Genomic DNA, 9,800 nt, shown 5'->3' with positions numbered 1-9,800 from the left:
CCTCCCGCTCCAACAGCGTCTCTTCTTTAATCTCCTGCTAACCACCACGAAAAACACAGCCCAGCATTTAGTTAAACATCACTCACATGTGACACCCTTTTTATGTATTGAGTTGTAATCCATACACAGTATCAATATGTGATACTGAGCATTAATAAGTAGTGTATAGTACAGTGTAAGCAATAGCTGTGGCTAATGCTGACCTGGATATGAAATAAGATTTGAGCTCATGCCTCCTCATAAATCTTTGCAGCTACTTGGTTATATGCATGGCTTCCATATGGCAGTAGTACTGTGGAACAATCTGGAAGGACCATCTTGATATATGATCTCTGTGACAGCCAGGCCCATTCACAAAACAACGGAGCAACACTGTTGAATTTCAGTAATGTTTTTGCAACCAATCGCATATATTACTGTGCCTCAATGCAGTTAACACTTGAAGTGTGTAGAACCACGTAGGCAACTTGGACTCTTCCAAATCTGGTATCCTGACCAGACTGTCCACGTCATGCAGCAGTTGGATTGAGTGTGGAGGTGAGACAGTTTTCAGCTGAACATCTCGCTTAAGGTCTTTTTTCATTTAAACTATGAATTCATTGGGGAGGTTATTTTTGATACCTGTGCACCATTATGGCTAAAAACCAGGACCCTCCCTCCTGTGTCTTCCTTTATTTGAAACCAAGAGGAACAAAGTGTGTGACAATGGCCTAGCACACTATGTATTCACACCTTTCCATTTCTGATGTCACAATAGCCACATCAGAGTCATGATTTGAGAGTGTTTACATTGCACTGCAGACCCCGAGTCTTTGCTCTCAGAGTGAGAATCCCCCGAGAGGGAATACTAAAACAGGAAAAACATACTCATCATACTGCACTGACACTAAGCATACGTGTGATGCTATAGGTGTAGGGTTCAACGGCTCAGCCCTTCCTGCCTTTGTTGGTCTTTGTTTAGGGCGGTACGACTTCATCAACAAGGATTGCCCTTGTGGCTCTACAGGTTACTCTCGAAAGATCACACTGTAGGTTGCACTTTAGTAGAAGTTTGAGGTATTTCATTTGTTAATGGAGCAGAACCTGGAGGAACTTATGTACCTGTTTTCAGGATTATCATGGAAACGGAGTGTTTTTTAAACAGATTGTTGGGGTGGGTACAACCCTGAGGGCCTGTAGGATTAGGACTGAGGGGGCAAGCCCGAACCTGCTCTCCTACCTTCCCACTTTACAACACAAACACAAAATTGTGGTGGAAATACAGGTAATATGTGACTGAACAAACCATCTAATTAAAAGATTCAGGTCTGATGGAAAATGGAAACTTTTTAATTGCGGTCACCACCATGACCCCGTCACACCTGTGCAAGTGTGACTGTATGGGTCCATGCATAGGGCAGCAGGCTGCTTGACAGCAAGATCAAGGTCAGAGAGAAGGAGGAAAGAGGAGGACACCCAGACTCTTTTCAGAGATAATCTCTGCTACCACAATACGAAGTGACAGGCTTTCACTGGCCCAAAAGGCAAACAGCTCTCAGCATTCCAACATGGCAGACTGATCGGCCTATTCATACATAAAGCAAATGGCGACTCATTGCCTTGCTCCTCCTGACATGCAGGGGAGAGGGGGGTTTAGGGGGCTTTGTCTTGCAGGAGAGAAGCCTCACCTGTCAGATGTAGAAAAGCCCTTTGGCCAGGACACAAAGCCCATAACAAAATCCGACAGGTCAGGTGCTTCCTGTTGACACACATGAAGAGGAGGGGCTTAGAAGAAAAGATACACCTTTACTTAAAGTTGCATATTCTTGCTCTGTTTATAATTTGGGAAACTTCTTGCTACTGATATTTATGCATAACTATACGTATGATGGAGAAACATGCTAAGCCTCCCAATGATCCTTATCTTGGCTTCAACATCCTGCGTGCATAATGCGTAAGCACCTGCTGCTTTGATTAAAATGACATTGATAATTACCCTGTTTGGAGCATTACCCCTATCAGATTGAATTGAATAGTTAGACATTTTGGATATAGGCTATTAGAGTATTTGCTTTCTTGCCAGAGAGTTGAAACTATAGCCAGCAGGCGGTTAGCTTAGCGTATGATAAAGTGTAGAATCAGCTAGCTAGCTCTGTCCAGTGGTAACAGAATCAACCCTCGACCCCCTCTAAAACTCACTAATTGACAGGTTATTGTCGGGCTAATATTAGCTGTTTCCCCCTGTTTCCAGTATTTGTGCTAAGCTAATCTTTATAATTGTTTTGTACAGACGAGTGGTATCAATCTTCTCATCTAATTATTGCCAAGAAAGCAAATAAGCTCTCCCAAAATGTTGAACTAAGAGTTTGAAATCTGTAATTTTACTCAGAATGCAATGGAAAATCAACAAGGCACCTACTCCCAAAATAAGTTTTTGGCAATTGTTTCCAAGTTAATCAAGCTCTGTGCTGCTGTATTGTTCACGGATGCTTTTTGACAGCAGGCCGCTAAATCATATTCTGGTCAGTGAACCGTTGACAGTCTGCGTATTTTCCTTGAAGAAAATGAGGGAGAATCCAATTGTTTTTCAGCTCCCTCCCCTTCTCCCTCTGTGGCTATCAGCAGGTCTCTGGAGAAGTGCTGGTTTCCGTAAACGTGCTAGGGAGATGTTTCCTGTGGCAGGTCTGTCTGCTGCTGATTAGAGGCCATCCATCAGCCAGACCTCCTTGGAGCAGAGAGGAGGGCACTGGTCAGAGCTGTCTCCTAGACCAGACCAGCCTCCCATAAATGAGACACAAGTTTACAACAGGTCCACACCCTGCCTCTCCGCCCTGGACAGCACGGCCAGATACACCCATCAGTTGCCACTCACTGATTCAAATTTCAAAGTGCACACAATAAACAATGTTGGAACTCAGCCAAGATGTCATTTGACAGCTCTCCAAGTGACTCTTATCTCAATTTATTTTATATAGATCTGCATTTTCAACATTCTAATGGGTCAGCTTGGATCAAATAATCTAAATATAATAATAATAATAATAATAATAATAATAATAATAATAATAATAATAATAATAATAATAATAATAATAATAATATTTCAATTTTATATAACGCTTTTCTAGGTAATCAAAGACACTTTAGCCAGCAGGCGGTTAACAAATATACACTGGGACTCACCCATGCATATGTTCTAAACATCACACGCTATATGTTAATTGTCTTAAATAGCTTTACAGTGTAGAGCGGCTGCCTCCAGGTTTACAGAGGTCAAAGGGGCTTTCTTTCTCTTTTGCAGACGTGATCCTTCATCAGCTCCGTTCTGCAGGCGCTGATTGCTCTGTGCAGCAGTGTGCTTGGTTTCTTCCTCTGTAGACCTCTGTATCACCCTTGGGTAAAACACCCACAAAAGCAGGATGCCTCAAGTCTAAAAACAGGCTGCTGCGCATGACTCCTGCTGTGTCGAGGCCTTTTTGTCCCCAGTCCCCATCACTTTCTTTGGCCTCCAATGTAAAGGGTAAACAGGAGGCCAGGCAAGGGAAACCACACAGGGTCTGGAGATTGAACTTCCTTGTGGTCAACTGGAAGGCACCACTGTAAACTCCTGAGTCCTAGAACCTGTTATAGCTGGTCTTTTGTTGTTTGAGGATTGATGTCAAAAACAACCTGACCTTGCATGTGAATGAAACTTTGCTATAAAAAATAAATAAGGGAGGGCCACAAATGGGGAACAGTTCAAGGCATGGGGGCACAAACAGGAAAAATTTAATTTAACAAGTGCAGTAAACATCTCAGCTGGTCGGGCTATCAGTACTGCTGTCTCAGAACTGGAGGAACTTCCCTCCCAAAAAGAAATCCCAGAGGTGATAAATTGTGCTTGCGTACAAGACCAATGTTTTCCTTTTATGCATATTTTTTCAACACTATCTAAATCAGCAAAAATACATGTTTATAATACAGACATGATGTAGGATACTCACAGTAAGGCTCTAACGCGACACAAATTATTTTGTAATCCAACTCTAACGACATAATTGACCACGTCAGGCAAAGGAATTTAGTCAAATTTATGCCACACTTTGACTTAAGACTCCATTGCTTTTCAGGGCCCCTTCCAGGCATGCGCTTGTGCGGATGTAACATTCCTCAGAGAGCAGTAAGCGACAGAACACCACTGACCGTACTCACCTCAACCTGTCAGGCTATTGAACCTGAGGCTGACGTAGACAATGCACAGGTCAACAAGTCTGCACTGCAATCACTACAGGCAACAGATTCCATTACTCAGGTTTGACCTCTGACCTTTGAGGGAGTGACAATATAAGATCAATTAAAACGGTGGAGACAGCGCCGACACATCAATCAAAGGACATTTAGAAAGTGGAAGAGATTCAATAAAAACAAACAAACTGTAAACAAGCAATACAGCCGTGCTAACAACTCTGTGAGGCTCTACTTTGAGGCCTTGAGCTAAAGGCGAGCATCAGCATGCTAATATGCACAAAATGAACATACTGACATGTGTAATAGGTATTATGTTCACCATCGTAGTTTAGCATGTTAACATGCTAATTTGGCTTTTCCGCAGTAGGCGCAAAGTATTTTTCACAGAACAAGTGAAAACTGTGACTTGCTGGTTGTGCTACAGAAAAAGCAAGGTGATACAATTAAGTCATTAGGCCTCTGTGGACCATTAAAGTCTAAAATGTCAATCTATCAAATATCAAGATATAGCAGTCTGGATCAAAGTGGCGGGCTTACCAACCGATATTGCCAGAAAAACCTCAGTAAAAGGTCGTCTGTTTTCTCAGGCTGCAGCTTTGGGTTAATTGCCCTCTGCATGTTAAGAGCTCAAACCTCATCCTCCTCTTTTACCTTCTGGCAGGAATACAGGTTGAATAAAGATGCAAAGTGTGACCCAGTATGTTGTAAGAACATGGCTTCTTGGACTCAGTTATTGAGCTGCAGAGGAGGGACAGAGGCCACCACAGGCTTCAGAGAAAACATTTTGCTGTTTTGGCAAAAGAAAAAGGGAAATAGGAACTTGGCTCTTCCGTGCTACGGTGCTAGAGGGGGAAATGAGAGGCAGGCTTGGAAAGATGTATAGTCTTCATAATAAATTTCACAGGAAGGATTACAGCATTACATTGTAAGTATAGAGGAGCTGGCACCACTTGGCCCAGGCGGGGTTGGTTCTGTTAATAGCTTGGCCACCACTGCTGTTATTGTTTGGGAGACGCTATGGCAGGCAGACGCCTCTTTAGATCAGATACAGCAAGTCTCCAAGGCAGATGCTGAGATTTCTTTTTTTCTTTTCTGCCATCCAGCTGCTGTCTGTCATGACTGAGAGCCTCCGAAGTTACAGACAGCTGCCCCAGCAGATCAACTCATTCTCACTACAGCCGTCTGAACAGTTAGATATAAAGCATTAAATTACACACAAATGCAAAGAAATAATGCAATATTTGTCAATGAAATTTCAATGATCCACGTGTGCAAAGACAAATGGATCATTATCACAAATTATTAGAAAATACTATAAATGAACCCGTAGATATGTTCTCATCTTGCACATTGACTCCTCGCCTTTTCCTTACATCTCTGCTTCATGTGCATAACTCAGAGAGAGCGTTTCCACATATCACTCATTCCACTTCACCATCGTATCTGACCTGGATTGTTCATGGACAGACCCTCCAAATTCCACAGCTAACAAACTCCATGGGGCAGAAAAGGAGGGAGGCCTGTGGACTTTTCACAGAGGAACATCGTATCAGACAAAATACCACCAGCATGCAATTATCTACCAAGCTCGGTCATTTAAACACAAAATGCTGTTGTAGTTAATTTTCTGTGATAAAACAACTTATGTTCCATGGAAATGTTTTCCATGCAGCAACTCCTTTATCCGGTTCCAAACCTTTTATTCTCCCTCTCCACTGAGTTTGAGATGACAGTTCTTTCTGATGTCATGCAAACAACTCAAAGACTCTAAATATCATTTGTAATATTTGCAGTTAAATAGCTCAGAATCACCAAACAAAAATATTGAGCTAAAAACATTCCAGATTAAATCAAAGGGCCAGACTGATACGATCCAACAGCACTGTACATGCAGATAATGCCCTTAGCCTCAGTCTTCCTCTTTTCTTTTGTTGCTCAGGCGTGGGTTGTCAGATCGCATGTATGCTGGCTGTCGTACATTGTATAAGAGGAGGGCATGCTCAGTAAAAGCTGCAGAAGCCAGTGGTGTGACCTGACGCTGGCCCCTGACCCACACCCAATGGGAGTGAAGCTCAGCAGCAGGATGCAACTGCCGACATGACAGCTCCTGCTGGGAGGGGAACGGGCGAGGCACAGCCCACTTCTAATCCCCACCAGATCGAGCTTCACCAGTCTGGTTCCCTGCCTGCAGTGCTGTACTCACATTTCTGCACATCCCAAGAGTGCAGATGTCCCTTCTAGACCAGATTGAGGAAAGCACCTGTTGAGACTCATATAGGGAATTACACTACGGTGTGGTAAATGATATCTAACAAGGGAAAAATGTCCATGTGAGCATGAAGATATTTGCTCACACACATTTGCTGTGATTGGTAATATGGTCATGTGTGCAATGCCCACATGCAGCAGCATGTTTCATGTCACATCCATAAGGCTTAAGATGTTATCTTTGGGGCACAATGCCCAAAGCAAATACTGCTGATCTCTGAGGAGTTGAAGAAACAAGGGTAAGGCATTTAGGGGCTCCCTGAAAGCAATTATCGTGGCACGCATACACACACACATACAAAGGCTACGGTCAGTCATTGGTGAACGGCTTGAGTCCTCAGGCTCTGGTTCTCCAAACACACCCTCTTCCTGTTTTCATAAGGAGAAAATGGGAGCAGCAATAGAGAGGAAGAGAGGTGAGACACAGCAGGGCAAGAGAGAAACTGTAGTATCATTACCCAACAGCCAGGACAGTTTTAATTGGTGCAAAGTTTATTAGATTGACAGAAAATGTATCAGAAAATCAGTATCTATCAGTATTCCAAGGAAAAATTCCAAAAGTGAACTGAGAGGATAGTAAACTATTGTTAAAAGTGGTGGTTGAATAATAATAAAGCATATAGTAAAAATAGATCATTTTAGAAATGTACAGTATAATGGCCTTTTGCTATTAATCTGCAGATTTACAAATAATTAAAATATTTATTTGCTGTTGTCAACCATCTTTTGCGAATATATATGAAAAACAACAGGGTTTCAACAAAGATAAAATAAATGTGGTGGGTGGTGATGGTTTTTAGATGACCCACAAATACCTCAAGGATAAGAGGATGCAGGGGAGTGATGTGTAAACCACTAGTAGTTTCTAGGGTGATACCATTCATGAGCCAAACGCATAACATAATGTATGAGTAATGGTCCCAATATGCTGAAGCCAGAGGTCATATGTTACAAGCACAAGCCTTTCCCGCACATGAAAGCAGAAAAAGAACAAACCACTGGCTTTTATCCACAGGCACGAGGCGTGCAGACAGCGAGCATCAACCAAAACAACAAATATTTAAAAAAGCAGGGGAATTACCGGGGGATAATTGTGTCAGCATGTATGAGAGGGGATACAGTGTATGGTATCCCGCAGTGTGGGAGGTGAAAGCAGGGACACTTCAAAAGATTTTCACCCGAGACTCTAAATCTCTATGTTGCCAGTCTCTCAGGAAGAAACTCTCAATCCTTGCCAAAGAGTGTGAGCTCCTCTCCTGGAAAACACCGGCTTAGTAATGGTGTGAATCAGAAGAGCCATAAAGTCTCATCCAGGACCTTGAGAAAAGTCACTACTGTAAATTGAAGCTCCAAACAGAGGAGTAATCAGCAGAGTACACTGTGAGCGGCTGGACAGGCGGCTCCTTTCGTCACACCTAGTGGATTCCCAGTTCCGATGACTTCCTGAGGGGCCCGGGGTCTGCAGAACAGGGCTGTACTGCAGACAGCCAGTCATTATTACACTTTCAGCTGAGAGCACACCACCAGATGCACAAAATCAGCTCCCATATGATGCAACTCATGCTAAGACATAATCTACAGCTCTCTCAAGATATGCAGAGGGAATGTTACAGAAGGATTTAGGGGGAAATAGAAACAGAAATATTACACAGTTATAACTTTAATCATTTTACTTTCTTGAATATTGAATTATTGAATCTGGAAGCAGGGCTGAGAGAAAGAGTCTTTGTGCATATTTCTTTTTCTCCCCCACTTAATTATCTGCAAACTGTGACATATTCACCTCCTCTAAGAACTAAGGAGGGCCTCCAAGTCTGACCACCACAGCCTCTCCCATGACATCAGAGTGATAACTGAAGCAGCAGGCAGGCCAGGGGAGGAGAGAGCTGGAGCTCCAGCTGGACCACATCCACCTCACTGGGTCCAGGCCTCATTACAAAGCGCTAAAACACGTGTGCTGCAGCCGCCGCTGGATTCACCCGACCAACACTAGATTATTCATACTTGAATGAGCTACTGTGTTTTACACATTCTGGCCCGTGTGTGTGGTAACTGATGAGATTTAGCTCGGCGGGTCAGAGTTCATGTTGCTGTAACTCTAAGTAGGATTTATAATAGTTAAAAGACCCTTAGCTGTGGCCAATTTAGTAAATCCCTTCAAGTATCAGATAACATAAAGCTAAATGTTATTGCTTATTTTTCTCTGGAGTTAATCTTTTGCAAGAAGTAAGTTATTAAGTTAGTAAGAAGTAAGTAAGTTATTATTACTGACCACAGCCTATCTCTGAAAACTGATCGGTCAGCTGACCATTCAATAAACCTAAAAGAGCTATTTTCCAATTGTAGTTTAGCATCCATGACACTTTAAAGCTTTGTATTTCTCCATATGCAAAAGTTAGTCTGAAGCAATATACAAAGAGTTTGGAGGGTGGTGTCTTCTTTGAGCTCAAAACCTTTGGATTAAACAGTGTTTTTGTCTGCTCTGCCGTAAACTGCTAATGTTAGCATGTATGCAGTGCTGTCTTTATATAGTAATAATCTAACCCACCATTATTATTTTATGGAGGTACAATTTGCATTACAACCCTTCATTACATATGTAGATTACATTGTGTGTCACCATCACATTTCTATTCAAGACCGCTTTTACAAGATTCTTGTTTTAAAAAGAGCTGGAGACAACGTTTTACACTAAAAACATGAAGGCAATGTTAATATTGTCGCCCATATTGTTGCAAATATTAAGGTGAATTTCATGTGGTTAATCTGCCACAATTTCCATGTAAACTCATGATTTACCATGCAAGAACAGAAAACCTGACAGTGGGCCTATTGATGGATATACTATTCAACAGCTTACTTTTGGTTCTGTACCATCCGTTCCATCACATCTAATCTTCATCTAATCTCCAAGGGGTTCTTAATATGAGACTTCTTTCTTCCAGCACAGCTTTTCATGTGCGGCAAATTCTCTGTAAGATATAATTATTCACAGCAGGCATGAGTTAGATATGGGTCTGTAAGATGTCACCTGTTGTTCACACAGCCCAACATCTATACCAGGCCTGTTGCTCCCCCTACTCTTCCTGTGCTTATGTCTTTGATCGATAATTCTGTGGCCACCCGTCAGCCATCAATATGTGCACCAGAGAGAGGCCCATTGTCATCTAATTACAGGCCTACTACTCTGTGACTTGAGCCAGTGCCTTGGTGAGTGTGATTAAAAGTCAGCTGGGACATGCTTTGGTTCTGAGCAGCTCTTTCAACTGGAAACAACAGCTTGGAAACACAGAACCGACGAACAAAGCTTTCTTCAGCACACTCCG

This window comes from Cyclopterus lumpus, chromosome 9, assembly GCF_009769545.1.
Source record: "Cyclopterus lumpus isolate fCycLum1 chromosome 9, fCycLum1.pri, whole genome shotgun sequence".
NCBI classification, from domain to species: Eukaryota; Metazoa; Chordata; class Actinopteri; order Perciformes; family Cyclopteridae; genus Cyclopterus; species Cyclopterus lumpus.
Note: the sequence above shows the minus strand (reverse complement) of the source record.